The 24,013-nt window shown below is 41.6% G+C and overlaps 1 protein-coding gene and 1 pseudogene across 3 annotated transcripts in view; both read right to left on the minus strand.

Annotated features, from left to right (window-relative positions):
* The window catches only part of AUTS2 (autism susceptibility candidate 2), a 1,198,651-nt gene that overhangs the window by 1,083,291 nt on the left and 91,347 nt on the right, over positions 1–24,013 (minus strand). The gene's annotated exons all lie outside the window — the stretch shown is intronic.
* On the minus strand, positions 12,622–13,393 carry LOC102175457 (annotated as a pseudogene). Its single transcript, XR_001297265.2, has one exon. The product of XR_001297265.2 is annotated as a 40S ribosomal protein S9-like (transcript).

Raw genomic sequence — 24,013 nt, forward strand, 5'->3', positions numbered from 1 at the left:
TTGGGGGACAAAATCTCCTGGAGCTGGCACCCATGCAGCACACTACCCACACCTGGTCATTCTGAATCTCCTTTGGGCATGGTCCCTGCTGCCATCCACTGTGACAACTGGATGCTCTCCCGCTGACGGCAAACACTGCCCACAACACACTGGTCCCCTCTCGCTGCGGCTGGTAAAGTCTTAGCTCCTCAATCTTAAACAGCTTCCTCAGGTTGAACTCCATTTCACCTTCTTTGGGTTTCTTCTGAATTAAGTCTAGAAAACGCTGTGGTCTTACTTTCACATTCTTCAAAACATTTCATAGCCTTTTCTGCTGCAGTTCCCAAAAGATCCTAATAAATCTCCCTGTAATACACGGGGCAGCCTTCTCCTTCTCCCATAATAACAGCAGAGGCTATCTGACTTCCTAAGCAGAATTTTCCTTCCTAAAAAGCAATATATCTGACTTCTTACAAAATTCTGCTCATTTTTTCCCCTCTGTTACTCCAAAGCTTAACTGTTACATGTCTCTACAGTTACTTCATTTCAAAGAAAAGTACCTTTGTTTAAGCAAACCTAACATATGGACTTATGAATTTACTCAAAGGATAAATTGGGCATGACTTTGGTTATAAATGGATTTTTCACTTTGGAAAATGATTCATAATATCATTACTATAAATGGCAAGCTCTATTTCATCCTAAATTTAGGAGTCAATTTTCACACAAATCTTAAGTATACATCATCAGGTCAGGTGAAGTATATGTGTACAATGAGATCTTTCCAAGAGCCAAGCTTGGTCTCCCATCATATATTCTTGGGAATATTATATTTAACCTCTACCAGTTCGGGCTGATTTATAATCATTCTATTGTGAAAGGCTATATATAATTCCTAAAATGCATGTTTCAACATGAAGATGTCTAAAAGTTTAGTAGCTATAAACCCATCAAACCAGGTAGCCTCCTGCTCTCTCCTGGCTGAGATTCCAGACTTATAATTGTTCAGGTAGCCAACCCATATGTTTCCATTTTTCTTACTCACATTACCATGCCAAATTACTTACACTGTTCTCTGCCACTTCTTACAGAACTCTTCTTGGACTTTTTCTATGCTCACAGTGTCTGATCATCAATTTGCATGTCAGTTCCTTTTAATTGGATTCCATCCAACCAGAATTACAGCTGCCTCTCTCTATGAAAGAATAAAGTGATTTTTTCCTTTAACAATGCCAGGGTCCCTACCAGGGAATCAAACTGTCACTCCACTTGCTATTAATTATCCTGAGCTACGCCACTGTTTCCCTTCCTTCATAAAACCCTGAACCATATTCCTTCCCCCTGTGATTAACAGCAGTCATGATGATGCCTTACATCCAATGAGCCAACACAAGAGGGAAATCCAGGCATCAGGCATGGATGACAAGCAGTGACAAGAATATTCTTTAAGCAGAACATTTCACTAAAAGCAAAGTCTCTTATACGAAATAAATGAATCGTGAGGTTAAAGGCTTGTCTTATACATTTATAGGGCAAAAGATCCCTCAACTTCCCATGGCAGTCCATTGTACTATCTCAATCCACGAGGTTAAGACAGGTTTCCTGATACTTAAATCTCTTTAGCCACAATGTAAGCCTGTGATTTCTTGTTTCCGTGGTGATGGCAGAGATATTACCAGCCTCCTCTATGTAACAATTCCCCCAGCATTTAAATGCTCCTATTAAATCATCCTTCAGTCTCCTCTTCTTCGTGTTGTATCATACTCAGGAGAGGTACCAGGATGGAAAGGAGTCTCAAGATAGTTTCATATGAGACCCAACTGAAGAAATCGAGATTTTTTTTTTTTTCAATTTGAATACTTGGGGGATGTGATAGCTGTCTTTAAAAAAAATTCTCAAGGGCTTCAAGTGTGAAAGAGGAAATTACATTTATTCAATATGACCCCAGAGAGTAAAATAAGAAAGAACCAATAGAAACCTGCAAAGAGAGGGACTTCCTCTCATATAAAGCAGGAATTTTCTAACAGAAAAAAATGGAGCTGTTCAAAGAAGATATGATCTCCCAAGGCAGGCACATTCCATGTCAGCAAAGGTGCAACAGCCAGTTGGAAGAGATGTAATAATGTGTCTGTAGGCATCTGCAGGCCAGCCTGGCTACAACCATCTCTAGCTTCAACACTGAGATTCTATGAAACTGTCAAAGGTTTAGGTGACTGGGGTTTTATCACAATGAAGAGGACTGAGGTTTTAAAGTAATGAGTGACAAGCCTTCCACCACTCACATACAAAGCACATACTCACAGGAAACAATTCATTATACAGGAGAGAGGGGGGAGGCTTTAAATAATTTCATTTCATAGGGAAATGAGCAAAAAATTTCAAAAAAAGTCTTTCCTACTGTGGAGGGGCTTCCTGGTAGCTCAGACAGTAAAAAATCTGCTTACAACGCTGGAAACCTGGGTTCATTTCCTGGGTCAGGAAGATTCCCCTGGAGAAGAGAACGGCAACCCACTCCAGTATTCTTGCCTGGAGAATTCCATGGACAGAGGAGCCTGGTGCGTTCCAGTCCCTGGGGCTACAAAGAGTCAGACACGACTAACAACAACTGTGGAGGGTAGAATAACGGCTCCCGAAAGATGCTCAAGGTCCTAATGCCTGGAATCTCTGAATATATTATATGCCAAAGGCGAATTAAGGTTGTAAATAAAATTAAGGATGCTGATCAGCTCATCTTCAAGGGATGACCCTGATTTGTCCAGGTGGGGCTAATGTAATCTCAGAGGAAGAGGAAGGGGTGACTGCAAGCAGGAAACAGAGATGGTGTCATGAAAAGGACCTGGCCTGCTACTGCTGGCTCTGAAACAAGGGCAGGACCACAGGCCAAGGAATGTGAGAAAGTGCTAGCAGCTGGAAAGGAGCAGGCAAAAAGAATCTCCCCTGGAGCCGCCAGAAGGAATGCAGTCCTGCTGACACCTTGACGTTAGGCCCAGAGACACTCCTGCTGGACTTTTAACCTACAAAACTGAAGATAATAAACCTGTGTTGTTTTAAGTCACCAACTGCATGGTGATTTTGTTACAGCAGCACACAGAAAACTAACAGACCCACCAAAGACCGTAATACACCCATACTTTCTCAGAAAGAATGGGTAATATTTGCTGAATAGTTTTAAACAATAGACTCTAATACCGTTCATCAACGATAATCTTTGTCTTTTATGAGAAGTACAGAAATCTATATGACAAGTGGAGGTCTATCCAGACCAATATAAACTGCTTTAACAACCAGCTTTTAGGTTCCATACCTCATGTTCATGTCACGTACCTGGCACATTCAATAAAATTTTAGTGACTTAAATTGAAGAGCCAAAGTTCAAATACCATCTTTGGCCCCCTTTGCTGCCAGGTACAAAAAGACTCTCATTTTAGCCAGTGCATGACTATCATTTAACAATCTCACCCAAGAATTCAAAAAGTGGATGAACTCTTTCCAACCGCCCTCTGTTTAGCTTCTATAGTTAGCAAAAACTGGGACACTGCACGTGTGGGCACATCTGAGAAACAGAGCCTTTCCAAACAATCATCTGTGCTCCCTGCTTCAAGAAGAAACAGCTCCAGATTACATTCCAAAAGATCTACTTCCACCCCACTCCCAAGCAGAAATGTTACTACTGTGGGTATGGCTCCTTCAACAATAGAAAACCGTCAAACAAATACCTAAAAATCATCACTACCTACTTTTATTCTGCTCCCTTCCATCCCCTGGTCTCCATCCTCCACCAAGTGGAAAACGCTGTCCAACTTTCCTGTCCTCATTTTCCCTACAAGTTAAACTCACGGTGCTGTTCCTACCAAGGAGCAAGCAGCTGAAATGCTGTGAAGTTTCCACATGAGGCCACAACCACAGAGTTATTTGGGGCGGCTTTCCTATTCTCTAGTGCCTACACGCAAGGGGCAGGCAGCCAGTGTCACCCAGGAGTGCCCCGCTGCCTGGAGGCAGGCAGCTGCTGCACAGCCTCTGCTTGCCAATATTGTGCTTGGTTCTATTAGTGGCTGGGATTCTTTAAAAGTGCTTATACCTGGCCCCATATAAGCACAGCTGACCCCTGAACAACACTGCTTCGAACAGTGCGAGTCTATACTTAAATGTGGAGTCTTTTCTGTAGTAAATACTACAGTATACTGCACGATCCCCAGTTGGTTGAACCCGTGGAGGCAGAACTGTGGATGTGGAAGAACCACAGATAAAGACAGTCAGCTATAAGTTACATATGGGTCAGGTCAGTGCCCCTAACCCCACACTGTTCAAGAGTCAACTGCATACAGAGCTGTGCAGTCTCTTGTCACATTCCTAGTCTAAGCCACCGTCAACTGCATTTTGACATAAGCCTGACTCTGTCTTCTTTGGAGAGGGGGGAAAAAGAACTTGGGATACAAACATTTAAAACAGATTATATGCAGTTATGGAAGAGAAGGGACATTCTGAACAAAAGAAACATTTACAATCACATATATACTTAATATTAGAAAACCTATATGTTCTAGAGAATTTTCAATTTAGAATTTTCATTTAGATAAGTATAAATCTTACCACTGACAGAAGTCTCTCTTGTCTTAAAACTTAAACAAACAAACATGAAACTCAAGTTCCCTGAGACTGGCAGAGGGGGTTATTTCCCTATGGGCTCTCAAAATAGACACGTTCTTGGGCAGTCTGTCAGGCCGTGCAGAGGTTCAGAGTGTATGGTCTAGAGTCAGATTGCCGGGATCCTCTCCCACCTCTAACACTTGCTAGAAAAACTGCTGATCCCTCCGTGCCTCATTTCGTTCACTCACAAAATGGAAAAATTACAGTAACTAGACCTCACAAGGCTGTTAAGATTAAATGAGCTCACATACATAAATCACTTAGGATAGTGCCTGGCAGGAAGGTAACTCCACCAGTTTATGTAAGTGATCATCACCCCCAGTTTCCCCTCATGGGAAGTTCTCATCATGAGCCTTGGTCACACCATCATCTCTGATCAATGACCACCCTGACTCTAACAACCCAACCCCAATTCCCATCTCTCCACTCTGACTGCTCAACCTGATCTAACATAATCTACTGAGTGGGAAGGGCTATGTATCTGTAGGTTTTGATGGAAACAGACTGGCTTTCAGGAAGAATTCACTGGCAGTATATAGTATGATCCTCCAATGACACCAAGTCTCAGGCTTTGTCTTCCCTTTCTGTGAACTAATGACCTCTAAGGAATCCTTCCACTGGAACACGGCACTTCACTGGCCTATGAATTATCTGCTTCCTAATCTAAAATATGTCCTTCATTGCTTTCTGGATAAGAAACATTGATAGTGCTTCAAGAGTCACCAATGTCCTCTGGGCTGCTACCTACCCAGCATAAAAAGTAGTTAGCTCTTCAGCCATTTATTCTTTTAAACACAGTTGGATTACAATTACTTTAAACACTTCTGAAAGCAGTTTTGCTTCTGCCTCAAGAAAAAAAATTATATAAGCCAAAGAATGGGTTACACCAACTGCTTTAAAGTCTTTCACTGATGTTCAATCTAAGCAGAATTACCTAGGTAGTCAATAACCTCCTGTGGCTTGACTCCAAATGAAATTTGTCTTCTTCAGAAAAACTGAGACAATGGTGAAAACTAACACAACTGAGATTATTAATAGGTATAATATAAATATGTCTCAGGAACAGCACCAAAGTCTCTAAACCTTTTGAATTAGGCTATGTAGAAAGAGTAAGTGGGCTTCCCTTGTGGCTCAGACGGTAAAGAATCCTAAAGAAAGAGTAAGTATAAAATACACATGAAAGTATGCTAAATACTACATGTTGATGGAAAGAAGTCATAAAAGATCAAAATAAATGGGAGACATACTGTGATCACATAACAGAAAATTCAACACAGTAAAAAATTCTCCCCAAATTGATCTGTAGATTTAATGAAATTTCAATCAAAATCCCAGGACAGTATTTTTATAGTTACAGATTAAATTATTCTAAAATTTATACAGAAAAGCAAAGGAACCCATAGTCGATGGTTGAAAAAGAATAAAGTTGGAAAATTAATACTATTAGATATTAATATAAAGCTACAGTCATCAAGATAGTGTGATATTGGAGAAGGGAGAGACATACAAATCTAACAGAAGAATAAAACAGATCCACACATATATATAGACAACTAACTTTCTATAAAGGTGCAAAGGTAATTAAATGGAGAAGGGACAATCTTTTAAACAAAAGATGTTACAATTGGGTATCATATAAAAAATTAATTCCAATCTATACTTCACAACATACACTAAAATTTCCTCCAAATGAATCACAGACTTAAATGTAAATAAAATCCAACACTACAAAATTTCTAGAAGACAATGTTTACGACCTTGGATTAAGCAAAGATTCCTTAGCAATGACAAGAGAAATATAATCTACAAAAGAACAAACTGATAATTGCACTTTGCCAAAATTTTAAATTCTGTTCTAAAGACAGACATTGTTAATGTGAATGAACAGGCAAACCACAGACTGGAAGAACATGTTTAAAAATCATATATCTGACAAAATACTTGAATTCTGAATACATAAAGAACTCTTAAAGTCAATAAAAAGAAAACAATCCAGTTTTCAAGAATTGAACTAAAGATTTGAACACACACTTCACAAAAGAATATACATGAATGGCAAGCACATGAAAAGATGGTCCACACAGCTAGTTATTAAGGAAACACAAACTTAAACCACAATGAGATTCTGCTACATGCCTCTTAAAATGGTTAAAAATTTTAATATATTGGCCATATCAAGTGTTGCAAGAATATAGAGGAACTGGAACTCACATAATCCTGATGGGAATGTAATATAGTACAAACATTTTAGAAAACTGGCAGCTCCTAAAAAATTTAAACATATACGTGCCATATGGCCAATGCATTCCATTCCTAAGTATTTACCTAAAAGAAATGAGACCATATACTCATACAAAGATTGGTAAGCTGATATTCAGAGCAGCTTCCTTTTAACAGCAGAAAACTAGAAACAACCCAAATGCCCCCAAAGAGATAAATGGATACATAAACTTTGGTACATCCAAACAATGAAATGGTTTTCAGCAATAAAAAGGGAGTTATTGATACCCACTACCTCATGTGAAGAGTTGACTCATTGGAAAAGACTCTGATGCTGGGAGGGATTGGGGGCAGGAGGAGAAGGGGACGACAGAGGATGAGATGGCTGGATGGCATCACGGACTCGATGGATGTGAGTCTGAGTGATCTCCGGGAGATGGTGATGAACAGGGAGGCCTGGCATGCTGCGATTCACGGGGTCGCAAAGAGTTGGACACGACTGAGCGACTGAACTATGTAAATAAATCACAAAATAATTATTGTGCTAAGTCACTTCAGTCATGTCCAACTCTTTGCGACTCTATGGACCGCAGCCCGCCAGGCTCCTCTGTCCATGGGATTCTCCAGGCAATAATGCTTGACTGGGTTGCCATGCCCTCTTCCAGAGAATCTTCCTGACCTAGGGATTGAAACCACAACTCTTGTGTCTCCTGCATTGGCAGGCAGATTCTTTACCACTAGCATGCCACCTGGGAAGCCCAAAATGATTATATTGAGTAACAAAACAAAACAAACAAACAAACAAAAAAAACTAAAGAAAAGAATACATACTGTGTGAGACTCCATTTATGTAAAATTATTGGAAATGCCAATTAATCTATAGTGATAGAAAGATCAGTGGCTGCCTCAGGACAGGGAATGGAGAGGAGAAGCAGAAAAGAATTATGAAGGCAGCATAGGAAAGCTTTGGGGGTTGGTAAATATGCTCATTTCCCTAAGCATGAAATGGCTGTATGCATACATGCTAAGTCACTTAAGTTGTGTCCGACTCTATGCAACCCCATGGACAGCAGCCCACCAGGCTCCTCTGTCTACAGGATTCTCTAGGCAAGAATACTGGAGTGGGTTGCCATTTCCTTCTCCATTGGTCTTAAGAGGTTAAGAACTAGTTTTATTTTTCCAAATTATTAGCAGTTGGGAGTCTTATATGTATAAATGATTTACTTTTAATAATAAATATGTATTGATTTATAATGTAAATAATAATACAGGTAACTTGGAATTTTAAAACTGGAACATGTAAAGTGAGTATTTTCATACAAATCATTAGAATATATTTATTATATTAGAATATATAAATCTACACATTGGAAGATGCTACTGAAATTTTGCCCTACAGAATATAGAATATCACTCTAGAATTCTTAAAATTAAAAAAAATCACCGGTAAGAATTATATGATGACTGTGAAACAGATTCTCCCATTATAATACTAATACTGTCATTTAAAGTTTTGACAGCAGTTGTAGCTGGAGACCGGAGCACTTTACGAGAAAGCCTCATTCTTCCATCAGTTCGATCATGTCCAAAGTATTTCACCCGAATTTCTTGGCCAACTTCTAATCCTAAAGCACTGGGATGTTTAATCTTTCATTGATCAAGCTGTGTGTTGTGAAGCAGTACTGCAGTCATATTTGGATGGAGTTTAACCATTACTCCAACGTCTCTGATTTCAGTTATCGTGGCGGTGTACACTGCTCCAAATTCTAATTGCCGCTCTTGATCATTTTTGCGGATATCAGTAATGAAGTCTCTTGCTTCATGCATGGCACTAGGTCAAAACTGTAATATACTTATATGTGAAATTTACTGTATTATCAATTACATCTCAATGTTTTTTCAAGAATTCAAAAGGGAAAAGTAAAATGAAAAGTAAGAAGCATGATATCTGCTCATGGTCTAATAGTTTATACTTAAGTGGAGGAATCAGACAAATAACTGTGGAAGTACCATAAAGATGGAGATGTGGAATACTATGGACACACAAAGGACAGGCATTATCCTGAACTGGGAAGCTAAATATGATTTTATGCAGAAAACTGAAGTACAGGTGAAGCCTGACTGATTAGATCTGTAAGGTAGACTGCTCAGAAGTTCTACTGTTTATTTTTAAAAGTCAATCTCATCTTATTATCAGAACTCACTTTGTGTGTATTATTTCATGATGATTATGTTATATTTTAACTATAAAACACCACATATAATGCATACCAATATATGCTTTAGAGACAGTCATTTCCTCAGAACCAATAATCATCTCTTGAAGGATGTCAGCAAACACAGGTTTTATTTTGTTCTGTACACGGGAAACAGTGTAGAACTCAAAGATAGAAACCAAACTAATAATCTGGGTGTTTTTCCCTCTGTTTTTACAAGGCTAGAAGTTAGGGTAAAACTACAAAAGCAGCACAGGAAGTGCTAGTATAAATGGATTAAAGCAAATGTCCTTAGACTCACAAGACTCAAGTTTATTCTATACTAGTATAGACTTAATGTCCCAAAAACCATAAATGTATTTTTCCCAAGGGGAAAAAAAATGTATTTCTAGTAATTCTAATTTTTCTGCACAATAAACAAAGTAATTTAAATTATTAATGAAGACCTTAAAGGAACTCTAGAAAGAAGTATATTTAAGAGAGGATTCTTTTTAAACACTGGAAAGAAGTACATCTAAAATAGGATCAATCCTTCCACTATTCCTCAAAACCAAACAGTAATTACAGAACACTTGCCCTTTTCTTTTTCTCTGATTCTAACATTCTGTGAAGTATTCCTCCTGCCCAGTTCTAAATGCTAAGCTCATTCTTAAACTATCATTTTCATGTTAAAAACTGCATGGGAGGGGTGCTGGGGGTGTGTGTGAAGGGCACAAACAGGCAAGGCAAAGAGATGGAACCACACAAACTACAGATACAGGTAGTGCACTTCAGTTGTGTCCAACTCTTTGTGACTCCGTGGACTATAGCTCGCCAGGCTCCTCTGTCCATGGGATTCTCCAGGCAAGAATACTGGAGTATTGTCAGTATTGCCATGCCCTCCTCCAGGGGATCTTCCCAACCCAGGGTTCGAACCTGCTACTCTTGCGATTCTTCTGCACTGCAGGCAGATTCTTTACCGCTGAGCCACTGGGAGGTCCATTTTTCTCTATGTGTATTAAATGGATTTCAAAACAAAATACACAAGAAAAGCTCAACCTCATTTTTTAAATATTGATTTCTACGTGTACACTAAATGACGCTTTTGTCCCATGGTCTCAGTCACTATGCCATTCTGGTGCTGAGAAGCAAAGAACAGTCCAAAACACTCAATAAAAGAAAAGAAAGGATAAAAGGCAAGCAACATGCAAAGAAAACCACTAAGAACTGTATCTGCCATCAAGGTCAGCCCTGACAATCACAGCCTCTCCCAAGGGCCAGCTCAGACTAATCTCACTGTGAGATGGTGGAAATGCCGTTCACCAACTTCGGCATGCTGTGTGCTTCAGAAACAGGTATTAACCACATCTTGTACCTGGAACATTTCCCTCAAACTCCTCTTTCAACAAACAGACAAGAAATTTGGCCAGAGCAATAGAGGTGTTAGTTTAACAGATTAAGTTGTTCACTGTCGGAGTCAAGCTGCCTTCTTAAAGATAAGACATGCTTCTTTAAAAGGACTTCTCAGCTAAAAGACTGTAATTTGGAAATTTAGATTTCTGTCTCCTGTATATAGAGACAGAACACAATCACGAACGCACATTCTCTAACTTAAGCTTTTTTGTAAAAGCTTAAGGATGCTCTTAACTTGTGGAGTAACAGTAACTACTTAAGGACCTAAGATATGACCCACTATCTAGGTATCATACCCACACCAGAGACTCTCCTAAAAGGATACTAAGGTGGAAGTCTGTCCACTGCATCCCAAGGAGTCCAGGCCAAAGCCTCAATCTCAGTTTCTTTAATTGCCAAATACAGTTTATAACTAGAACATACAACCAGTAACAAGCTTAATTGTAACAGTGGGCATTTAAATTGCTTTTGGAAAACTAGCCAACAACCTGTGGTATACAGCTTCAAAAGGATGCAATCTCATAAGCTAATTAAGATCTAAACCCTGACAAACCGTAGCTCTCACAGTGATATTCACTTGCAAGCTGCACCCAACTAAGGTATATAAAAGGATAATTTAGAAATTACTTATGGGAATTAGGGGAATTGTTTAATTTGATTTTGCTTTGGATCTTCCCACTATTTAGAGGGCTGGCTTTCAAGAAGAAAGTCTCCCAAGTAGAAAATATCAGAATCATTTGCTTTGTTTAAGTAATGTCAGATCCCTTCATACTTGAGTTGGTTTATTTAGATGACTTGGGAAGATAATGGCATACTTTTTAGAAATTTTTAAAGAAAAGAAACTTTCAAAAAGGAGGAAGATGTTTTATGTCATGCTACTGAAGCAATGACTTAAATTTGATCAATGGACACAGCTCAACAAGAATCAGGAGAGTTTTCTAAGAAACAAGGATTCATTTCTGCCTCATTACTAACTCCCCCACACTTCTCACTTAATAAAATTCAGAGTTCTGGTTTATTTTATTTAAAGGACAAAAATCATCCTCACGGTGAAAAGATTCAATAGAAGGAAAAATCTTTGGTTTTGCCCTTTCCACCCTGAGTCAGTGTGTGCTTCCAACAAATTCAGAACAAAAGTACCTCAATATCTGGACTGCTGAACAGTAGATGGATGGTTTCAGAAAAGTGCTTATTTTTAAAGAGCCATGAATGACTCTGATTCACCATCTTTAAGGAGAGCACTCTCATGGGTGAAAACTTGTCCAAACTCTCCAAATGGCCAGATGGGCATTACTCAACACTGAGAGAGAGAAGTTACAGTAAAGATACTATGAAGTGAAATTTTCTGCTAGTACTGCAGACCTCCTCAACCCATTGTTACCTCCTGCTGGGGCTCATTCCTCTGTTGCCAAATTTCACTCCACCTGGATAGCTCAACGATTTATACACGGCACCCACACAAAGCCTCTTCCTGTGATTAATACGAACTAGTTCAAGTCCAGATAAGCTATGCTACCCTTTTTCTGGAAAAAGAACGAAAGAGCCTCAGTCTGGTTTTACAGGGGTCAACGCAACCAAAAAGGAAGAAAGGAGCTTTCCAAACTTCTCTGCCCTCAAGCCAATTCTTCCAAGGTAGTCTAAACTGGGCACTCGTTGACCTTGTGCAATCTCACTAAGTCCACCCACTGCAACAATCTCCACAGCCAACAGGCTTTTGTGACATGTTCGCAGCCCTCAGCAAGGAAGCATGTACTTAGTACACAAGCACCCAACCAGGCAGGGACGACTTCAGCTGAGTCAAGAGGGCATCTGAGCAATTTTTGGCAGCTCAGATAAACAAGCATGCAACACCCCTCCCACAGTTTTGACAAAAATGTCCTTGCAGCAATAAATGGGGGGGATTCAGTGTATGACTGCTTATGTGTCAGAGATCCAGTTTTCTCAAAAAGGTTCCAAATAAACAACCAAATTTCATGTCCTTCATAAAACATCCACAACATAAAATATCCTAAATCAAAACTCAATTTTTAAAAAAGCCACAAAGCTTGCCTTTCTTCATTACCACATACTACTTATTCCCCTCCCTAAAAGAAAATACAGGAAATAAATAGTGCAAACAGCCACCACATGACGAGGTCCTACCTTGACCCCGTGTATCTCTCACAATAACACAGGCTATATGTTAACCCTGGTTTATTTTTTTTTTCCCCACAGTGTGGATATCCTGCTTTATTATCTGAGGCACACGGGCCGCTGCGCCGGCCCTGGGCACTGCCCGGGCGTCCTCCTCCTCCTCATCACCAGCTGTGGCCCGCCCTGGCCCTTCTTGGCGTTCTTCCTCTTCATGCGGCCCGGGCGGCCCCCGCAGTACAGGGAGTGCAAGGAGAAGTCGATGTGCTCCTAGGAGTCCAGGCGCACGATGAAGGACGGGATGTTCACCACCTGCTTGCGGACCCTGATGTGACGCTGGCGGATGAGCACGCGGGTATGGTGGATGGACTTGGCCAGGCCCAGCTTGAAGACCTGGGTCTGCAGATGTCTCTCCAAGAAATCCTCAATCTTCAGGCCCAGGATATAATCCAGCTTCATCTTGCCCTCGTCCAGCACCCCGATACGGACGAGCCACCCCAACAGGGCATTACCTTCGAACAGACACCGCGGGCCTTTCTCATCCAGCGTCAGCAGCTCCCGGGCAGCCTTTCGGATCTTGGCGAGGGTGAATTTGACCCTCCAGACCTCACGTTTGTTCCGGAGCCCGTACTCGCCGATCAGCTTCAGCTCTTGGTCGAGGCGGGACTTCTCGAAGGGTCTCCGCGGGGTCACATACGTTTTGCGACAAACCCAGCTCCGGGCGACCGGCATGCTGGCTCTGTTTGCCCGTCTGCGCCTGAGCGAACGCTCTGGAAACCAAGAAAGAGCTTAACCCTGGTTTAAATACTCCAACTACCATGAACCCAGGCTTCAGCAGAATGTGAGATGGGTGACTAACACCTCTGTGTCCTGCAGGAACGACTGCCCATTCCTTTCAAGAGATCTAGATTTGCTGACAACCAGCACCCCTGCCCTCAAAGAAGTAATATTTGGTCACTAATACCCTCCTATGTCTGAACTCCAGAATCCCAGTGCTTTCTGTGTACAGAAAAAGACACAAAAAGAAAGAAAGATTTTTTTCCAAAAGGTTTTTCTTTCAGTTGCTCATGAAAATGATTATAGGAGAACTGATCAATCAGATGCCTTGAGATATTCCTGCTGCTTGTGTTTCTGCAGATATTAGCAAATGAGTGATATAAGACAGGACTAGGTAAGCTAAACATCACAGCATCCTTTCTGAGCCATTCAGACTTTACTTGAACAAATGCAGCTTTTACAAAGAAGATTCAAAGGATCAAACGTGTCACTCAGAGCTCATTCTCCGAGTCCTCTTCAGGAATCTTAGAAACAACCTAAAAAGCAAAAAGCTAGAGGAGGAGGCCCTACAGTCAGTATCCCAAGACCAGCAATCCGAAATACTAGATGCAGAGCCTCTAGTCAATTTTTTGTTAAGACCATAAAAATGCACTGCCATGGTACGGGAAAGGGCTCTCTCTCACACCTACTCTACAAGGCAGACAAGCACTAAACTGTACAGAAACAGGGTTATTAATTTTTTCATGTGCATACTAAGTCACTTCAGTCTTGTCTGACTCATTATGACCCTGTGGAGAGTAGCCCGCCAGGCTCCTCTGTCCACTGGATTCTCCAGGCAAGAATACTGGAGTGGGTTGCCATTTCCTCCTCCAGAGGATCTTTCCAAGCCAGGGATCGAACCTGCATCTCTGCCATCTCCCACATTAGCAGGTGCTTTCTTCAGCAATCATGCTCTCCCACCAGGTGGATTCTATCAAGTTGATTGATAAAACTAAAGTCAGATGTTAACCCCACCAAGGTAGGGATTTGGTCTGCTTTTTGTCACAAATGTATCAAACAACCAGAACAGTGCCTAGCACTCTGGGCATGCAAATACTGCATGCCGATACTGAGGGCACACAAATATCAAATATAAATTTAATTTTCACAACTACCTCGAAGAAGAAAGTAAAGACTGAGACAATGAAGTGGCATGCCTAAGAACACACAACTAGTAAGGGACAGCATGACATTTATGTCCTTAAGAGCAGATCCATCTATACTGGTTATTGTAACCAGTGGGTTTACCGCACAGTATAACCAAACAATCCTTTATTAACAGCTTATACTAAATTCTGCATCGAGCTGCTGCTGCTGCTGCTAAGTCGCTTCAGTCATGTCCGACTCTGTGCGACCCCATAGACAGCAGCCCACCAGGCTCCGCCGTCCCTGGGATTCTCCAGGCAAGAACACTGGAGTGGGTTGCCATTTCCTTCTCCAATGCATGAAAGTGAAAAGTCAAAGTGAAGTCACTCAGTCATGTCCGACTCTTAGCAACCCCATGGACTGCAGCCCACCAGGCTCCTCTGTCCACGAGGGCTAAGTACTCTAAAATCAGTGTCTACCTCTAGCAACTGTTATATGAAACCATTAAAGAAAGCAAACTGGTGGTGCAACATAACCCAGGACTAAAATTCACATTTATATTAAGCTCCAACTCTTTCTGATGGGACAAATGTATGTATAAAGCAGGCAGATAAGGTCTGATAATTAAAACACAGAAGGAGCCAACTTGTGGACACACTACTGATCTCTTAGGAAAAAACAAACAAATCTTGCTTCAACAATTATTGTTATGAAGCAAAAGAAATACTTTTAAAATATGGTAAATGGTCATATTTGAGCCTCAGGAACAATTGAGGCGTTCCCTATCAAGAACAAAGTAACGAAAGTGAAAAAATTCCAGGAGAGGAGAAGTATCAGAGGTTGCAAGGGCTCTAGAACTGGCCTGCCAATATCTGTATGGTGATTTCTTGGGAACATACCAGCCTTTGTATAAGTGCTTAGAGCAGAAGCATCAACATTTTTTCATCCTAGAATACACATGACATCATATAATCAAACGAGGTGAAGTGAAATCCCATCACAGAGTACAACACAAACAGCTGTGAGTTCCTAGTTAAAGGACAGCAGCTCAATTCAGCTGCACACCTGCAATTATTTAATGTCTAGTTAAGCTTGTCTCCATTTAATAAATTACTTGATAATTACAAAGAGAATGGGAAGAAAAGACATAAGCCACAATTGAGAACTAGCAAGAAAAAAAATCCACACAAAAGATCTGGGGAAAAACAAAGTATCTGAGCCAAGCAAATTCAGTAATTCAATTTGACAGATATTTTGTAAACATCTGCTGGTTCTGGACAAGGCACGTCATCTGTGGCAGAGGATACACGGCTAACCTGTCCTGGACCTGCCCTCAGTGTGCTCACCAAGTCCCTGAGCTACTTCTAGGTGGAAAGGCTGAAAGATATGGAAAGAGCTGTCACCATTCCAGGTGAGAAAAGGAAAAAGAAAAAAAACTGCAGGATTATCAGTTTCCCTTTTCATCAAGTAACAGACTAGACACTTTCCCAGCCCTCCAGCAGAGTCCGCTTTCATCTGTCCTCTACAAAGGAGGCTAGAACAGTATTTTGGAGCCAGACTATAAGGAAGCTCATATGGCATACTAAGAAGTTTGGAAAACAGCAGGTCCTGTGGACAAAAGAAAGGTTTTGTCTGTGGGTTTTTTAGACTCTAGGTGCGATGCACATGGCTGAGTACTTCTGAAAGAAATCTCCGGTGGTGACAGCACAGCGAGACAACTAAGAGAAAATGAAGTCAGGGTGATAAGCCAGTACAAGGTGCTGGGTCAGGGAGAAGGTGGACAGAAGGACAGAGTCAAGGTACAGTTTAGAAGTGAAACAGCCCAGACACAGTGACCTCCCCAGAAGAAACCTATTTCAAAAAGAAAATGAATTAATAAAGGATTCTATTACGTTAGCTATAGAGGTTACTATTTTACAATCTAGAAACACTGTCCTACTTAATTAACTAGGTAGATTCTAATGAATTTACATATACCCAAACTAGGGGAAAAGAGGGGGATGGCAAAGCATAACCAAACAGACAAGCACTCAGAACCAATAAACATCCTATTTAAAGAGCCAAATAGCTGCAGAGAGCTTTCACTTTTAGCATTTCACAGCTCTGATATTTACTGAAGTTTATAGTTCCTCTTCCCTGGGAGTTATTTTATTGTTTAAGTGGACTGTATTAATACTCGTACTTCCACCCTGACCAAACCAGCAGATGAGAGCAAACAGCTTCCTCTGACTCCTCTACCTGCTGCTATTTTCATACCTAACCTGCTCTAAAAGTATAATGATCATCTCTAAATCTTGGCTTGAAGGCAAAGTACTAAAGGCCAGTACAACATTTACATTTCTCCCAGGCTGAGGCATGGAAATTCAGTGACAAATCAATTTTTCCCTTTCCAGAGTAGTGGATATGCAGGCTTTTGACAAGAGGCAGTGCAGGTGAGAGGAGATCCAAAAGCAGATGCCGGGAATGTCCTCCCATGAGTTACCTGCATAACCCCATCAATTTTAAAAGCATTTATCAAGTCAACAGAGCACACCCAGACAAGTGATTGGGCAGGCTAAACAGGTTTCAGACAGGTCTCTGTCCATATGCTTATATGGCCATATGCGGGCCACAGTCAAGCCACCCATCAGGCTTGCAAACAAGCATCAGACCACAGATTAGAATTTCCCAGGAGTCCCATTCCAAGGCAACGCTTGCCCCCTTTGCACACCACTCATCCTGCACATGCCTATAGAAACATGTCCACCCTCCACAAGGCCATAGGCATTCTTGTGCCTCCTTTACAGACCTTTAAACACTTTCTCTCTTAATCTGTAAACAATCCTGTCTCTTCATCTAGACCATATGCTCCTGGAGAGTGCACACTGGAGTTCACTTTGTGTTGTGCCTACATAACAAAAATTCAATAGATGTTTAGTGAATGACATGTTAATCACAGCAGTAGAGAACCCTAAGGAAGACCCTGGAAGGCCTCTGAAGGAGAGCAATGCTTCCCAAAATGTAACACACAGACAAGTGACCTGGGGATCTTGTTAAAATATGTACTTTTGCTCTTTTTTTTTTTCAGGTCGCCCTGTGCAGCATGAAGGATGTTTGTTCCCCAACCATGGATCAAATTTGTGACCCCTACATTGAGAGCATGAAGTCTTAAACACAAGACTGCCAGAGAAGTCCCTAAAATACAGACTTTTGCACCCTATACCCTGGAGATTCTGATTTTGTAGGTCTGGGTTAGGGGGTCCCCAGATCTTCATTTCTGACAACATTTCTGGGGATGCTGATGTTGCAGATCCACACAGCTCTGTCTAGAATAACCCCCGATCCAAAGTAGTGCTAAATCCCTTCATTTGTGTCTGACTCTTTGCGACCCCATGGATCATAGCCCAACAGGCTCCTCTGTCCATGGGGATTTGCCAGACAAGAATACTGGAGTGGGCTGCCATTTCCTTTTCCCACCCAAAGTAGGAGTCACCCCAAATGCAATCCTGAGAAACAACATGTAGTTGCCACTGTGCCCCTCTCCCCTATACCACGACAAGTGTTTACACACACCCAAGGCAGCCCCGAGCACTTCAGGTCAGAGAACCGCTAAAGACATTCTCCCACGTACCCAGTCCCCAGGATTTCAGATGCTTGCCCACAGACACTGAGGATATGTCTCTCACAAATACCTCTTACTGACTTTTATTTTTTTTCAAATCATTCACTCACTTCCCTTCCTTTTCTCTCTGCCTTTGCCTCTTGCTCCTTGTCCTTGCACAACTGGAACCATATCTGCATACTGAACTATAGCCCTTTTTTTTTTTTAACACTGCTCAGGAAAACATCCCAGGGAAACTGCCTGCCTCTCAAGTTACAGGTCCTCCCCTCTCTATAAATTTACCTACTTTTCCCATAGCGAACTCTCTCCATGCCAGAAATTAATCAGCCCCCAAAGACCACCCAGGAACAGCCATGGGGAACTCTCTGCCCTCTCCATAAAGCATAAAGCGGACTGCCAGTGCCTTATGGGCCCCCAAGTCCCTCACAAGCACACATCAGTCGCATGAAGAGGCTGGCTGCTCTCAGGCTTCCTTCCAGTCCTGATGCTCTAGAAGAGTCTGACCTAAACCCAAGGAATATACTACTCCAAGTGCCTCCTTTGCTGACACTCTCTATGATGGTGCCAGTCCTTTCAGTTAAGAGATGAGGGGAAAACATCAGAACAATCAGAGTCAGGAGACCTTTAGTTAAACCCCAACATCACCAAGGAGCTGTCGGACCTTAGCAAATCACATAACCTATGTGACCCTCCATTTCCTGAGCAGTAAATTCAGCCATTCTATGAGGTTTAACTGAGTTAAGAGGAAATACAGAGAAAGTTTCCCAAACTGCAAAAGACTACAGGAAGGTTATTATCAATGCCCAGGTTCCCGCATACCTCTACTTCACCTACTAATGCTTCCAAGCCAAATGGTTCCCTCTCCTTGAAGACACACATCCCAGTCATGCCAGTCAAAGCAGAGTAACTTTATGTTCTCTGTATCTCCAGGGTGGTGACAGTCAGCTTTGCGTTTAGAGGTGTCTGTACTCAGGTTCCTGTCAGATTGCAAACTCCCTGAGGACTCTGTGCAGCATCTCACATATCATCTTGTTTAGAGTCTGGCGCATTCAGCAAGTACTTAAATACCCGCTGAATGACATTTCAGTTGCTAGGTTAAATTCCTCTCAGGGTAAAGGAGAGAGCAGGAAGAAAGGCTGATCAACAGAAGTCAAATGCAACACAACTGCTACTTTACCCCACAGGCTCTGAAATCACTGTCCACTTTAAGCCATTATTTATTGGCAGCTTTCTGCATCCAAGGCCAGTACTAATAAGCACTTCACATGTATTATGAACCTTAATGCTCACAACCACTCAATGAGGCAAGTACTACCATTATTCCCTTTTTTCATAAATGAGCAAAGCACAAAGCTGTGTCTGAGGAGATGCAGCTAGCACAGGCAGAAGCAGGAATTTGAATCCAGGAGGTCTTATTTTTGGAACCAATGCTTTTATTTTTCAGGTGCGGCAGACTTTTCCGGGACACAAAGACTCGAGGCATGTCTCCATCTGGGAAAGGCACCTTTGCTTCCACATTTTAGCTCCTTACTCTGAGAACCAATTAACAGGACAAAACGACAGCACTGTGTTCCAGAAAAAATTACAGCTGCTCGTTCTCTCCATTAGCATGTGATGGGGTGGTGGGGAGAACCAAATATTTAATGTGCTTGAAACCTAGTCTATGAAAGATTCGGTTGCTTGAAAACCACATTTATAACTGGAAGTAAATCTCAAGAAACACAACTCCAGGCAAGGTTTTCACTTCAATAACCTTTCTAGTTAATAATTGAAACTACTAAAAGAAAAAGAATAAAAGATAGGCTCTGAATTATATGTCCCACAATGGAGGCTAGTCAGAGGCTCAGCAGAATCTTCCAAATCTGTCACTCCAGACGGAAAATCCCCAGCGGCTAAGACTCATGAATTAGATTTGCAGCCTTCTCTGGCTGACATACCTGTGACAAGCACCAGAATTCCAGGAGACCTGTACATCCTTAAACCGTCTAACATAACTAACACTGCTAATAATGGCAGAAAGAAAGAAAGAAAGAAAGAAAGAAAGAAAGAAAAAAACTCAGTAATCTTTGCAACTTTTCCAAAATAGTTTATTTTAAAACTTAGAAAAAACGAAACCCAACAGAAAAGCAAGCAAGGAAAATGACTAAACTATTCACAGAAAATGAAGTACTACTAGATCTTGAATACAGTAGAAGAGTCTCAGTGTTATTCATAACAAGAGATGCAAATTGAAACCACTTAGAGATACTAATTTGCTATCAGATTGGCAAAAACTCCAAGGTTCAACAACACACTCAGCTGACAAGGTTGTGGGGAAATCCCTCGTCTCAGACAGGTGGGATATAAATTGGTACAACCTCTAGAGAGGGACGGCCTGCCCATGCAGAAGACACAAGAGACTCCGGTTTGATTGCCAGGACAGGAAGATCCCCTGGAGTAGGAAATGGCAACCCACTGCAGTATTCTTACCTGGGAAATCCCATGGATGGAGGAGTCTGGTGGTCTACAGTCCACGGGGTCACAAAAAGTTGGACACGACTGAGCTACTAACCCTTTTTCACTCTAGGTTTGTCACAGCTTTCAAGGAGCAATCATCTTTAATTTCCTTGCTGCAATCACCATCTGCAGTGGTTTTAGAGCCCAAGAAAATAAAGTCTGCAACTGCTTCCACTGTATATATACCTAACCTCTCCCTCCCCAAGCACAGATAGTAGAGAATTAAGCATTTTTAGTAATTAAAAACTTAGAATTTATCCGGAAGCAAATTAGAGTTCAAATGCACAAATGGAGACCATGAAATAAAATCTATTAACAATAAAGTGGTTCTGGCTTTCCTTAATGTGAAAATTTGACATGTTGGCAGAAGCTGACCAGAACTGACTCAGCAACACATCATCTCCAGTGGCATCTCGCACATGCTCTCTGTGTTGACTCCAGGACTGTGAGCACTGCAAGGCCATCACAGCAGTCCACAACATGTGTGCAATCTCACAGAAGAGGAGCCAAAATGACAAGGCCAACCTGTGACATCAATGACCCAACGAAAAAAGGGCCCCCAAATGCGCAAATTAGATGTATATGTACATTAGACGGTATAGAGGCTGCCACTCAGTAGGTAAGTACTCGTTAAAAACACCCTTTGGGAGACAAGTCATCAAAGCCCAGCTCACCTAAGTGCAATCTAGGGAAATTTATTTGCTTTTCTACTAGATCAATAGGTAGCAATAAGGTCAGAGACTAGAAACGAACAATCAATAAAATGGGGAAAGCACTGTAGCCTGTCACTGGTTGCGGCCACATCCTGTGTTCCTGTCCAGAGAAGCTTTTCGCAGGGAGACTGCAGGGAACACACTAATAACTATGTCACTCCATTTCTTACACACACACACACACACACCCCTCTTCCAGATCAAGATATCCCTTAAGAGCACCACAGCAGAGACACAGAGACACACACACACACACACAAGAGCACCACAGCAGACGCAGATGCAGACACAGACACACACACACAGACACAACACACACAGACACACACACACAGACACACACACACACACCCCTTCCTTCACTGTGCTTAAAATTATGGGATCATTACTAACAGATCAAGATATCCCTTAAGAGCACCATAGCAGATCACCCGGGGAGAAAAGCTTGCCCTAGACACTAGTTCTATGCATAACTGGACGAACAGTTTTTACCAGTTTACCCAAAGTCACTGCTCAAAGTTAGGGAAACAGAATCAGCTGAAAGAACCACCTCACTCTCCCTCCCCTTTCTCAGGTCTGTCTTAGCTTCTTAATGAGCAAGGCCATGCCCTAGAAGGTTCCACTTTAAACTGTTACACAATCACAAAACGTCTGATCTGCTTGAAGAAGTGAAGGGAAACACTGCATGCTGATCCAGCTACAGAAAGTTCCCCTGGTACCTCATGAATTTTTGAAGCTGTCTCATAAATTAGTTCAACCAAAACCACTTAACTTGGTCTTGTTACACATTCTCCTGCCACAGTGGACAGTGTTAGAAATTGTAAGTTTAAAATGTAAACAAAAAAAAAGAGGAAGGAGGAGGGACTCTTCCACAAAGAGCTGACAATGCCAATTCTGAAGGTTCTGGATACACAGTTTGGGATGCCTGAGAACTCAAAGAAGAGAAAATGTTGTTCTGAGAGTTAACAAGATGCTTTGTTTCACTTACACCCATAGATACAACACGGAGATAGTCTGAGGAAAGCTTAGGCCAGTCCTCATAGCATATCTAAAGAACCCGCCCCTGACATCTCCACCAGTTTGGGAGGGTGTACACACGCACTCAATCATGTCTGACTCTTTGAGGCCCCATGGACTGTTGGCCACCAGGCTCCTCTGTCCACAGGATTTTTCCTGGCAGGAATACTGGAATGGGTTGCCATTTCCTTCTCCAGGGGATCTCCAGACCCAGGGATCAACCCAGACTCTCTTGAGTCTCCAGCATTGGCAGGTGGGTTCCTTCGATTCTGACCACTGTTCCCTTATGTTAGTTAATCCCCTCTCTAAACGGTGAGCTTCCCAAGCACAGAGACCATTTTATTTATTCCCAGTGCACTTGGTGCTTGACACCTTGGATGCAGTGTATAAATCTTGTTTTAGTGTTTGCTAAGAAGAGGCAATGCCTCTGCCGAAAGAAAAGGGAGCCCTTGCAATTTCATTCTCTTTCCTTTGGCAAAGTGAGGGTGAGATCGACATTCTAAAGCAGTGATTCTCAGAGTCAGGTCCCTGTACCAGAAGTGTCAGCACCACCTGAGAACTTGTTAGAAATGCAAATTTTGAGCCCACTGCAACCTGCTGGATCATAAACTGCAGATGAAGTCTAGCAATCTGCATTTTAAAAAGCCCTCCAGGAGACTCTAATGCAAAGTAAAGTTTGAGAAAGGCTGTCCGAAAGTTTCTGCCCATAGAGCTTCCTAACCTATCCCTCAGAATAAGTAAGACAACTCTGAACAATTTTTAGATGTTTGGAAATAAAAATTTACACATAACCGCAAGCCAGCTTTTCTGGTAGTGTTAATTAACTGCATATGCCACGCTGGTTCAGTGGTTTTTATTAATCTATCCTCTCCACTCACAGCACAGACATACATATTTTACCAATGAAAATAAAAAAGACAAGCCAACAGCTAAGACACTAGGAAAAAAATCCTTTTTACAAACAGACGGAAACACATTAGGAAATGAATGTTTACACAAAGTTACAAGAAAGTCAGTCTCCTTGGACAGAATCGAGGTCACTCTGCATTTATTTCCAACTGAAGCAACTAAAAGACATTCAGGCAAGACTTCAATCCCTCTTCACATGATCATGGTGCCCTTCTTCAGAATTTCAGGTTATCTGCTAGTGTTCCTGAAAAGCACATCTAGATATGTGGGTAAGGACATTTGAGGTTTAAACAGGGAGGAGCAATTTTTTCACATGGAGACATCAATGATCTATCAACACAAGCCAAATTACCCTGCTGATGTTCTGGGGAAAAAATTCTATTCCCTGTGTCTGAAAAAATGTTGTACCCTAACATGGGTCTGCTTCGGAGGGAAAACAGCCCAGCACAGACACCCTTTGCAGACATAAAGAAAGGATGGCAACAGGTATCAGTTTCACAGAAGTGCCTCCGCAACAATCACATGCAAATCTAAGGAAACCAACACCAAAGTTGGAATTGTTTGTAGAAAGAACATCAAACATCGGGAGGAAACTCCTGAAAGGTAAAACGAAGACCTCACATTGCCATGAAACTCAGCAAATCTCCCTGCCAAATTATGTGAAGAACACAGTAGAGGTTCTCAAACTTTAGGAGCATCAGAATCACCCTGCAGGTTTATTAAAGTTTCTGATTCAGTGGGTCAGTGCAAGAATTTGCATTTCCAACAACTTCCCAAGTTAGGCTGCTTGT

This window comes from Capra hircus, chromosome 25, assembly GCF_001704415.2.
Source record: "Capra hircus breed San Clemente chromosome 25, ASM170441v1, whole genome shotgun sequence".
Taxonomy (NCBI): domain Eukaryota; kingdom Metazoa; phylum Chordata; class Mammalia; order Artiodactyla; family Bovidae; genus Capra; species Capra hircus.